The sequence below is a fragment of the Callithrix jacchus genome, chromosome 3 (genome assembly GCF_049354715.1).
Source record: "Callithrix jacchus isolate 240 chromosome 3, calJac240_pri, whole genome shotgun sequence".
In the NCBI taxonomy this organism is placed as follows: Eukaryota; Metazoa; Chordata; class Mammalia; order Primates; family Cebidae; genus Callithrix; species Callithrix jacchus.
Genome location: NC_133504.1, coordinates 75,082,471 through 75,094,767, shown reverse-complemented (window position 1 = coordinate 75,094,767; position 12,297 = coordinate 75,082,471). Strand labels below are relative to the sequence as shown.

At 38.4% G+C, this 12,297-nt stretch overlaps 1 long non-coding RNA gene across 2 annotated transcripts in view; it reads left to right on the top strand.

The window, feature by feature from the left end:
* The window catches only part of LOC144581756 (uncharacterized), a 100,214-nt gene extending 88,178 nt beyond the window's left edge, over window positions 1-12,036 (top strand). The window contains exon 6 of one of the 2 annotated variants that reach the window (XR_013532918.1): window positions 11,917-12,036. This is a non-coding gene — a long non-coding RNA (uncharacterized LOC144581756). Of the gene's footprint in view, window positions 1-6,907; window positions 7,034-11,916 lie in introns of those variants that run through there. The other variant, XR_013532919.1, reaches the window with a different exon arrangement.
* Window positions 12,037-12,297: the final 261 nt, after the last annotated feature.

Below are 12,297 nucleotides of genomic sequence, written 5' to 3'. Positions count from 1 at the left end.
GATGCCTTCTTGTCATCTTCCTCTTCCCTTCTCCTCATCAGGAATGACTGCTTGTCATTCTGTTGCTAAACTAGTGCAACACAATATAGTAACTATTAAGTTGAGCCATATGAAACTGCCATTTTTGTAAGTAAAAAAAAAAGGCAAATTGGTAGAACATGATTCATTTTAACCCAATAATGTAAAACAAGAAATGTACTTTTAACTTGTCAAAAGCAGAGCCCTTGTTACATTCATCTCAGTTTACCTAGTAGCTAGCATAATTTTTTGCACACCATAGGCTTAAGGAAATGTTTACTGAATCAATAAATCATTTATATCTTAAAGAATACTCAAAAAGTAAAAGCATTAGAATATGCCATAAATTTTCACTATCTCCAGTTTTGCTTTGACTTTATGCAAATGACTTTATCTTTTAGTTTTTAGAATTATTTTCAAAGATTCAAGTTAAATATCAATTATTCTTAGAGTTAAGTATTTTTAGTTTATGTAGACATTTAAAAATGTTTTTAATCTTAATGGAGAAGAAATAGACAAGACGTTTAAGTCAAGGCACGTTTTACTTCACTTGAAAAGTATTCCACCACTTGTGGCCAAAAACTCCCTTCTGAAAATTAGCAGTTTGGGTAGTTGGGATTTTTGGGTGACTCCGTTTCTGGCTTCAGAAAAATGCTAAAAATATAACCTATTGAATTTATGGGAAAAGTGAGCCACCATGATCAGATAGAACCTGTTCAATCCATGAATGCACTGGAAACATTTTTGAATTTGACAGGAAATAGAAAGTTTTGCAGTGGAGGATCTGCCAAGGCTAATAATTTCTTAGACTTACATAATTGAAGGGCCAGTAGGGAGTTTAAGAGATCAATTTATCTACTCTGTGTTTTCCAATAGTATAATGTCTAAACCATATTCAACAAGTAAGAACCCATATCATGTTATTTTGTATTTATTTATTTTTAAAGGCCTTAACTGGCTTTATTTGCGTTTCTAGAAGCAGGCAACACCACATTCTATAAAATAAAATAAGTGTTACCTATCTTATTTTAAAGAGATCTGTAAAACAGTAGAAGTTTTAAATCATTAAGCCTCTTGTGAATATAAACAGCATATCCCCCATAGGAATTGTCAGTACTACAATTATCTAACATATGAAGAATTAAAAATCAGACTCATTTTAAAGATTTGTGTATGCACAGAACCACTTTTTAATTCCTCCCTACCACTGTTTTGAGATGAATTCAGCATACCGCAATGTTTCTTAGGTAGAATTTGGCACATTTCTATCATGCAGACTATGATGGCAAACCTGTGAGTCTCTCATGAGCAAAGCGTCTCAACATAGTACATACTAGCATTTTTGAGTGAGACAATTCATTGTGCAATATACCTGGCTCCATCCCACTAAATGCTAGCCGTGCCCCCTAGTTATTGTGACAACCAAAAAAAGCCATCACCAAATATTACTGACAGAGTGATATCACCCCAGCTTGAGAATCACTGCACTAGTCTATGGACTTGTTAGGAAAGGCTAATACTACTAGTAGACATAAATTTATTTCTTTACACATGCAAATGTATAAACAGTTTATTCAATGTAGAATGCAAATGAGGTAACAGCTTTTATTTTGGAGAGATTTACTCAGTCCAGTGGGGGCTTGTTCTACCCACAGGGTTTCTATTGAAGCTTAATGTGACCCAGTTTGAAGAAACAGCTTGTTCATTGCTCTGGGAAGCTCATGCTGGTCTAGGGCCAGCTCTGTCACACTATCTCCTCTTGCTGAGCCACTATTTACAATGGACAAAGAAAGTAAGGCATCTGGCCTGTGACCCATTCATTTTTTTTTTTTTTAACCAAGGGCCAACCTCTGGGAGAAAGAAAAGAGGGCAATTGACCCAATCTGATTTTCTTATCAATTGAGCCTCAAGGTAAATAGATTAATAAGGTGTATTAGCAGGAAGAGATTTCATCTGTTGAATACATATTGACTTACAGTTTATAAACATACGATAGATATATGGCGACATAAGGCACAGCTCCCTGAAAAATGTCATTCTTTGAGGTATAAAATGGAGATATTTTATGACTCAAATGCTCCTTCTACTGCATGAGAAGAAAAAAACCTTTAAATGTCACTAGAATATCCTCATTTATTATTCTGGGCCAGAGACTGAATGTTTGACATGAAAAAATAGGACCTAGGGAAATACACTCAATGTCTCAGATTTCTCTTTGCTTCATTTGAGTCTTTTGATTGCCTGTATCTGGAAATTATTGTTAAAGCTCCATATTGGGTAAAGGTTTAGATTTAGGTGAGTCTGATTTGACCAGCTGATTCTTGGTGCTAGCTCATTCCCCAAGCCCTCTTTTGTCTCTGGTGTAAGAGCACAAAGGTATTCTGGCACTAGTCCCAAGACTATGCTCACAGTAACCCTCATTCATGACCATCCTTGAGCCCAGATGGCCATCCTAGACTTTGCATTTCTCTAAATAATTTCATTTCAAAGTCCTTAATTCCTTTCTGTAATCTCCTGGTCTGGATTTTTCCCAACAGCTTTGAGCTCTTTAAAAACTTGATTCATTCTTTGACAAACCTGACAAAAAAAAGCAATGGGGAAAAGATTCCCTATTTAGTAAATGGTGTTCAGAAAACTGGCTAGCCATATGCAGAAAGCTGAAAATGGACCCCTTCTTTACACCTTATACACAAATTAACTCCAGATGGATTAAAGATTTAAATGTAAGACCTAACACCATAAAAACCCTAGATGAAAACCTAGGCAATACCATTCAGGACATAGGCATAGGCAAGGACTTCATTACTAAAACACCAAAAGCAATGGAAACCAAAGCCAAAATAGACAAATGGGATCTAATTAAACTTAAGAGTTTCTGCACAGCAAAAGAAACAATCATTAGAGTGAACTGGCAACCAACAGAATGGGAAAAAATGTTTGCAAGTTACCCATCGGTCAAAGGGCTAATATCCAGAATCTACTACGAACTAAAACAAATATACAAGGGGAAATAAAAAACCATCAAAAAGTGGGCAAAGGATATGAACAGACACTTTTCAAAAGAAGACATTTATACGGCCAAAAAACATATGAAAAATGCTTATTATCGCTGGTCATTAGAGAAATGTAAATCAAAACCACATTGAGATACGATCTCACACCAGTTAGAATGGTGATCATTAAAAAATCTGGAAACTACAGATGCTGGAGAGGATGTGGAGAAATAGGAACACTTTTACACTGTTGGTGGCAGTGTAAATTAATGCAACAATTGTGGAAGTCAGTGTGGTGCTTCCTCAAGGATCTAGAAATAGTAACACCATTTGACCCAGCAATCCTGTTACTGGGTATATACCCAAAGGATTATAAATCATTTTATTATAAAGATACATGCACACGTATGTTTACTGTGGCACTGTTTACAATAGCAAAGACTTGGAACCAACCCAAATACCCATCAATGATAGACTGGATAAAGAAAATGTGGCACATATACACCGTGGAATACTATGCAGCCGTCGAAAAGCATGAGTTCATGTTCTTTGAAGGGACATGGATGAAACTGGAAACCATCATTCTCAGCAAACTGACACAAGAACAGAAAACCAAACACTGCATGTTCTCACTCATAAGTGGGTGTTGAACAATGAGAACACATGGACACAGGGAGGGGAACATCACACACTGGGGTCTGTCAGGGGATGTGGGACTAGGGGAGGGATAGCAGGAGGGTGGGAAGATTGGGGAGGGATGATAACATTAGGAAAAACACCTAATGTAGATGACGGGGATGGAGGCAGCAAACCACCATGGCATGTGTATACCTATGGAACAAACATGCAAGATCGGCACATGTACCGCAGAACTTAAGGTAAAATAAAATAAAATAAAAACTTGATCTGTTACCAAAAAAAAAAAAAAAGAGTAGACTGGATTCAATACTACTCACAGTGGGATCTTACAAAGATGTTTCAGTGAGCTGAAATACATGAAAAATACTTAAGATCATCACTAATTATTTTTTTATTGCATTTTAGGTTTTGGGGTACATGTGAAGAACATGCAAGATAGTTGCATAGGTACACACGTGGCAGTGTGATTTGCTGCCTTCCTCCCCTTCACCTATATCTGGCATTTCTCCCCATGCTATCTCTCCCCAACTCCCCACCCACTACTCTCCCTCCCCTATTCCCCCCAACAGACCCCAGTGTGTAGTGCTCCCCTCCCTTTGTCCATGTGTTCTCATTGTTCAACACCCGCCTATGAGTGAGAACGTGCGGTATTTCATTTTCTGTTCTTGTGTCAGTTTGCTGAGAATGATGTTCTCCAGGTTCATCCATGTCCCTACAAAGGATACAAACTCATTGTTTTTGATTGCTGCATAATATTCCATAGTGTATATGTGCCACATTTTCCCTGTCCAGTCCATCATCGATGGGCATTTGGGTTGATTCCAGGTCTTTGCTATTGTAAACAGTGCTGCAGTGAACATTCGTGTGCATTTGTCCTTATAGTAAAACGATTTATAGTCCTTTGGATATACCCAGTAATGGGATTGCTGGGTCAAATGGAATTTCTATTTCTAGGTCCTCGAGGCATTGCCACACTGTCTTCCACAATGGTTGAACTAATTTACACTCCCACCAGCAGTGTAAAAGTGTTTCTGTTTCTCCACATCCTCTCCATCATCTGTTGTCTCCAGATTTTTTAATGATCGCCATTCTAACTGGCGTGAGATGATATCTCAATGTAGTTTTGATTTGCATTTCTCTAATGACCAGTGATGATGAGCATTTTTTCATATGTTTGTTTTTTAAAAAGCCATACAGGTATTTGGCAATGCTCTCATTTTGAAATGAGGTAGGTTGAGAATATTTAAACATATTATAGATAAGTTAACTTCCTTTTAAGCCAGGAAAATAGAATTATAATAAATTCTGATTTTGATACAAATACAATATAGAAAATTCAAACAAACAAACATGATCTACCTTCTCTCCAGTGACAGGGGTCTTAGGAAATAATAGCATTGATGGAGTAAGTCATCAATATCATCAAAAAATAATAATGCCTTGTTATATTCTAATTCATGATAACTCGTGTCTCTGAATGGGAGACAACAGAGTATAGTGAGTGACAGCAAAGGCTTTAAAACCAGACTCCTTAGGTTTAAATCCCAGCTTGCCCACATGTTGACCAGGACATTGAGCAGGTTATTTGGCCCTTTAAGCCTTAATTTTTTTCATCTACAAACTGGGAATAATAATAATATCTTCTTCATAGGATTAGTTTAAGAAATGAATTAATACAGGTAAATAGCATAAAATGGTGTTTGTGGTACCTGGGTGTACTTGGAAGGTTATAAGTCAATAGTTATTGACTATGATTATTATTTGCATAATTAAGATGATCAGAAAAAAATAAGCATGTTTCCTGAGACTAAGAGAAACTAGTTTCTCTTAATTGAAAAACAATAGTGTATCTACCTATCTATGTAATTATTATGTAACTGGATGATACACATGGTATACTGGAAAACATATGAGCAATAGAGACATCAGAAGATGTGGGATTAAATTCTATCGCTTCTAAATGTCTTCTTAAAAAGGGTACATTTATACAAACCTATCTCACAGGAGGACTGTTGTGCAGATTAAATATCTTATTTGTAAAATGTTTTGTACAGTGTTTGTCCATTGCGGGTCCTTTACAGACAGTTCCTATTACTAGTACTAGGACTCAGCATAAGCATTCAACACATTCTTGAGGAAAGAGTAAATAACAAATGTGTAGTACTTTGCAGTCAATTTGTGAAGTAAGAAGTGATAAGCCTGACCCTACAGGGAAGGCCACATATCTTACACTGTTTCTACAAAAGCTGGATATTCACAAATCAAGAATGTGAAAGTAGATATTCCTTTATTTGAAGGGAGAGAGAAATGGATAGTGGATAACAGACTGAGCTAACGCTCTGAATCACCTAGGGACTCTTCTAAAAGTATAGATTCCAGAGCTCTACGTCAGGCCCAGAAAATCACTATTTCCGGGGGTGGGGAGAAGAGAGAAGGAATTTTGCATTTTTGAAAAGCAGCAAAAGCAACTTATCATTCCCATGATAAGTCAGTGGGATGACCTCTCTATTCCCTTCAAGATTTAAATTCTATGATTCTAATCACACCTTCTAAGTGAGTCAGAGCCCAGAATTATCCGGCAAAATGAGGTAATTTGTGGTTTCCTGTCTTTCTGATTATGATAAAGGGAAGTTTCACATAATGGGCATTGTCTAAGGTGCTGTAACAGAAAAGTGAAAAGTTGCCTGATTTATAAACTCTTCAGTTTTAGATCCCTAATATTCTTATCAATAAAATTAACAAAGCAGACTACATTTTAACACTGTAGATATATTCTGCACTATTAAAAAAAAAAAAAAAAACCTGACAAAAAGAAAAAACACCCAGGGAATACCCAAACAAGCTGCAGACAAGGGAGCAACGATGAATTAAGCTAAAGGTAATAACAGACAGGGGGACACCTCATTTTACCTTGCAATTGAACAACTGCAATCTTGAGGCTGAGTTAATAAAGAAAAAGAATAAGTCTTCAGGGGACTTGAGCAATATTCTATATAGAATTATAGGCCAGGATTGCTGTCTGAGAGCCGTATGGTCAAGAGAAATGTTGATAAATTAGAGTTCACAAACATAGTTGATTCAATCAAAGAAAGCTCGTACCAATTTTGCATGTCAAAGACATGGATATTGTCTGTGATACAGCAGATTGTGACCTCCATGATACGTCACTCTTCTCTAGAGGAAGAGCAAACTTATATTTTCAGCACCATGTCTGGCTTCCGGAACGAAATTAAGGTTTTTCATGGCTGTCTTTCCAGAAAGCAGATGAATCTCAGTGAAAGTCTCAGTCTGTGAAGAAAGCAGCGAGGGCTGCCTTTCCCACCTGAATTGCTGCAGGCAGAACTAAGTCACAGACAATTGATGATGCCACCCTCAGAAATATTTACCTACCACATGTACATGCATGGAGTCAGTGCCTTTGCACTTAGAGTGAGCTGGTCACACTGCACCATTCTTGGAAATAGATACCCTGAAGGCCTCAAGTCTTAGCATAATAGTAGAACCATACTATGCTTCCAACTAGGTATGTAATTTTTTAAAAATTTCTCATGGACGTATACAATCCTAGGTTCCTATCAACAATAGGATTAGCATACTTTGGAGAGAGCAAGTACCTGTGTAATTATCTCTAGGACCCTGATAGAAAAAGCCAGTAAGTCACAAGATGGAGAGGGGTGTGATTCTTGAGTGTCTGACTCTGGCTAGAACTCTCACTAAGGCTTTTCTGGCTTTCCAACTGATAGAGACAGGAGGCAGGAAAATTCTGGGGAGAAAAGGGTGGGTGCCTGGCAAGGGCCCTACCCTCAAGCTTGGAACCACAGCCCAAAGTTAGAATTTTATATCCCTGTTTTCCTGCTCAAATGTTGTCTTTTCCAAAACCAGCCATAGCCCACGCTGTCCCCCCATCCTGTGCCCATAAAAACCCCAGCAGAGGGAGGAGAGGAGGAGAAGAGGAGAAGCCACTAGCAGAGGGAACTGAGGAAGAGAAAAGGAGAAGCAGCTAGATGTCAGGGACTACTGTTTAGAAAGAAGCAGCTTGACTTTAGAGGGACAGCTTGATGGCATGGCTTTGGAAAGAAGTCCAGCCATCCCTGGGGAAGATCACTTTCCTGTCCATCCTCTTTCCAGCTCCCCTTCCCACTGAGAGCCACTTTCATCAGCAGTAAAATCCTCCGCATTCACCACCCTTCAATTTCTTCATGCGACCTGATTTTTCCTGGACATCAAACATGAACTTGGATATCATAGGTTCAGATGCAAGAGCTGTCACACTGACCCTCTACTGAGCTATTAACACTTAATCCATGGATGGCAATGCTAAAACAGTGCTGACTGTTACACTTCTTCTGGGGCTACAGGGGTCATGGCTATTCCCCTTTAGATGCTGCCATGGGCCCACACAGAGTTTTGTTCCTGCCAGCACCAAAAAGCACTCACCCCAGATCCTGCACCCACTCACCTGTGTGCTCCCTCCCACCAGGGGTTGAGTGCAATGGATTTGAGTGAGTAGACTTTGCCACTGCCAGCACCAAAGCAGCTGGCTAGCTCCAGTGCCCACACTCCAATTCCCACCCATGAAAGGGTCAGGGAACGTTTCTTGCTTCACAATCATACACCATCTCATAACTAGAAAATCCTGTCCCATTACTTGCTAATCTGCATCATGATGAACCTTATCAGGGTTGATAAAGTTGAGGTCCAAGGCTAACATTGTCTTCTCTATAGGGAAGAGTTCTCATGGACTCTACAGCCTGTCCTGTTTTTAATGCTCTGAAATGTACTAACCTATTCACCCCTTGCATAAATGACACCAAAACGGAAATGATCAAGTTTTATAACTATTTATAACTTTCTGATTCATTCTTGGCTTCAGAGATCTGTGGGTGTTTACTACAGTTTAGCAACTTTCTTTCATAAAGAAATGCCCAGTAAACCTCTTCTTGGACCACAGCCAGGTAAAAATGGTCTCATAGTCCTGTTTTGTGTAAGTGCTCTTGATTGCCTTCAAAGAAGGTAAGAACCCAGCAAAGAGAAATTCCTCTTGGTATCTTATGAAGAAAATGATTCTTGATGACTAACACATATTTTCAATTACAACTCCTAGATTCAGGGCTGTATTTAAAGAGGCCTACTTAATGGAAGAATTTAAGTCTAGTTGTAGAGTGATTTGGGGGAAAACATACAAGGCTATTTTCCTTCCCTGAATGTCAACTCTGTGGCAACAAGGGAAGAGAGTAAAACCTAGCTTCCTCAGAGAGCTGTCTTCAGAGCAAGGCATTCAGTTTTAAAATAGTCCCAAAGTGCTTGAATCAGCACTTCTAGCAGTATTTCCTCTCTACGATGAATTTAAGACAGATTGTCTTGTAGGCTTTTCTCACTTTCTCTTTCTCTCTCACACTTACACTGTACCCCCTTCTTTCCCTGCGTTCCCTTTATCTGCTTTTTACCCTCAATCCCTCTTTCTCTTCTTTCTCATTCTTTAAGAACTTCTCAGACAAGATATGGATGGGGATGGTGGAAAAAACATGCTTATCTAACTTAAAAAACTATATGGGAAACAGCCAGATAAAGTCAGGGATTTCTGTTTGTGAATTCAAAACATCCAAACATGTTAGAGATCATGGCTATGAAATCCAAGTTAGATGCACTACTCAGAAATTGTCCTGGTGAACTTTTTTTCTCTTTTTTCAGAGATAGAGTTTCTCTTTGTTGCCCAGGCAGATATAGTATAGTGTATAGTGTATATAGTACAGGAGTGTAGTGGCATGATCATAGCTCACTGCAGCCTCTCACTCCTGGCCTCCCAAAGTAGCTGGGACTACAGTCACATGTCACCATGCCCGACTAAGTTTTTTATTTTTTTACAGTGATGGAGTCTCACTATGTTGCCTAGGTGGGTCTCAAATTCCTGGCATCAAGCAATCCTCCTGCCTTAGCCTCCCAAAGTACTGAAATTTCAGGTATGAGCCACTCTGCCAGGCCTTCTGATAAACTCTTTGATATTGTCTTCCAAAGTCTGCTTTTGGTTTGAGATCACTTTGGGAAAGAGCTTGGAAGCCAGCTGGCATTATCTAAATTCCTAAATGTCTAAACAGGACTCCTGGCAGATTGAGTTAGGTAAAGACCTTGGCTGGCAAGAGAGACCCCAGGTGGTGTTGCATGAACCTGTAAAAATACAATATTTTTCATACAAATAAAGGAAGAATTGGTTGGAAACAAATCTATTAGCTTTCCCCGGCATACATGAGAATTTCAGTAAAAGTTGTTTTGGCTGTTGGCAAATGGTACAGAATTATTGGTTTCAAAACAAGAATCTTAAAATGGCCTGTGACATGATTTACTGCCTGAGGAATAGATAGTGTCTTTCGATGTTTGAATTATAACGGGGCATTGGACTGACTGACTGACTTAGGTCTTGGGCCCTGCTAACATGGATAACATGCTCTCTTTTTCTCTCGCACCCTTCCCACCCTCAGCAGTAGTTTTTGCATCCACTTAAAAGCCAGAGAATTTTGAAGAAAGGAGAAAGGAGTGTTGTAGGGTCTGGGCCATAGCAGAAGAAATAAATTGTGGCAAATGGAGTGATGGTATAAGATGTGTTCCCTGCCTGGTTTCTTGAACTGGGTTCAAACCTAGAGAATGAAGTAGAGATAGCACTTGTCCTGTTACTTTTTGGACTGAGAGAGAAGAGAAAGTCTGGGGTTGAAAGGAACTGTTTTTTGGATAGGCTGAGTGACAAAATGTGTACCAAGTTATAAAGAAGCCTGGTCCCCTCCTGAAGCCCAATATGGATATAGTGCCCTGAGGATTGTCAGCTTTGGGAGCACCAGAGAAGCACCCTTGGCACAGACATTTATGTTTCATGAAAGGCTGTAGTGATGCTCCTTTCAGTGGCCCTCTCGACTGTGGGAAAGTGTGACAGAGCCAAGACAGAAACATGTGAAATACACCCTTTGCAGTGATACTATTAACTGTGAAAGATTTTTAGAGCAAGTTGAAATCCTGCAATAAAAAATGAAGACATAGTAATTCGGAAATTTCTGATGTAGCCTGATACGTGCCCATTAGGTAGTTACTAAGAAAGTAACGCTCTGAGAGGGTGTCCTGCATATTGAGTCCAGGGAAACCTTCAGACATTCTAAACCCTAAATGAGTGTTCACTGAAGCAAGTTCAGTGCACTCCTATGGATTTTATTTGAGATCAGGAATTAAGCCCAAGAATAACTTAACTAGATTTAAAATATTCATTCATTCATTCTTCACTCAGTATACCTTCACTAAGCACATACTGTGTATGTAAGGCTCAATAGTAGACTTTGGGGGCAATAGAAAGATGTTTAAATTTGATTTCCTGCTCTTAAGGAGTCTTTAATAAGGACATAAGACACATACACCCTTTAACACTGGTAAAAATAGTGTCATTACAAATGTTCTTTTTTAAAGGCTGGAAGGTGCTACAGAATATTATTGATTTGAAGAGAATGTCAGTGTAGAGGGAATGATTAAAGAGTCAAAACAGAGAATTTTTTGAGAAAATGATGTTCTTGAAGTGAAATGTGGTGGGATCAACTTTGCAGAGAGCTTAGGAAAGTAATATTGAAAGAAAGATGAGTTTAGGTGGTGAGAAATACTGAGAAAATGAAACTTGAAAAAAAGAAAATATAAGAGATTTATATTGAGTGACCTTGGTGTATGTTAAATTGTATGGGAAACTATTCAGTGAATATTCAGCAGTGATTTTGGGGCTTAATTGAGGAAACATTTAGAATAAGTATCCTTAGGCTATAATGGGGCATATATTAAAGGGATAGCAAATTTAAAAATTAGTTGGGTGTGGTGGTGTGTGTCTGTAGTCACAGCTACTAGGGAGGCTGAGATGGGAGGAAAGCTCGAGCCTAGGAGTGTAAGGCTACCGTGAGCTATGATCATACCATTGCACTCCAGCCTGGGCAACAAAGCAAGACCCCGTCTCAAAAGAAAAAAAAGATTTGATTTAATTTAATTTTAAAAATAAAAATAGAAAGTATTGTCAAGTAGCAGGAATGGCCCAAATGGATTATGTAAATTGGTTCTGTTGTGGCTTCAATCAGCCCAGGTTTTTAACTATTCTTTGGTTAAACACAAGCACAGAAAGAATAGATTGAAGAATACAACTAATTGGAGTTTGCCAAGAAGGCATAGATAAAGAAGAGAGGGTGAGGAACTGATGACTTCCCTGACTCTATCATTTAATTTCTACCTGGTAATCTCCACTTTTGCCTTGCAGGTGAATCTCCTCAAACCTAAGGGTGTTCAGTTGGGGAAGAGGTGACTGTGTGTGGTGACGGCCCCAGAGGACAGAATATTAATAATGTAGTTGATAACCTTCAACACAGGTAGGCTTGCTGTAAGTATAATTTATGGAAATAAAAATACATTCTTTCCCATTTAATTCTTTAAAATGTAAATAATGAAGAGCAAAAATGTACATCTATGTATAAAAATACAGAAATATGATTAAATAAATAAAACCAGAAAACCAGTAGGTATTTTGCAGATTCTTAACTGTCATCAATCATCATTTAATCTTGCCCTGTTTTCATTTGGTTTACATATATTTCTTTTTTTCTTTTCACCTTGAATCTTTATACTTAATTGGTAACCTTTC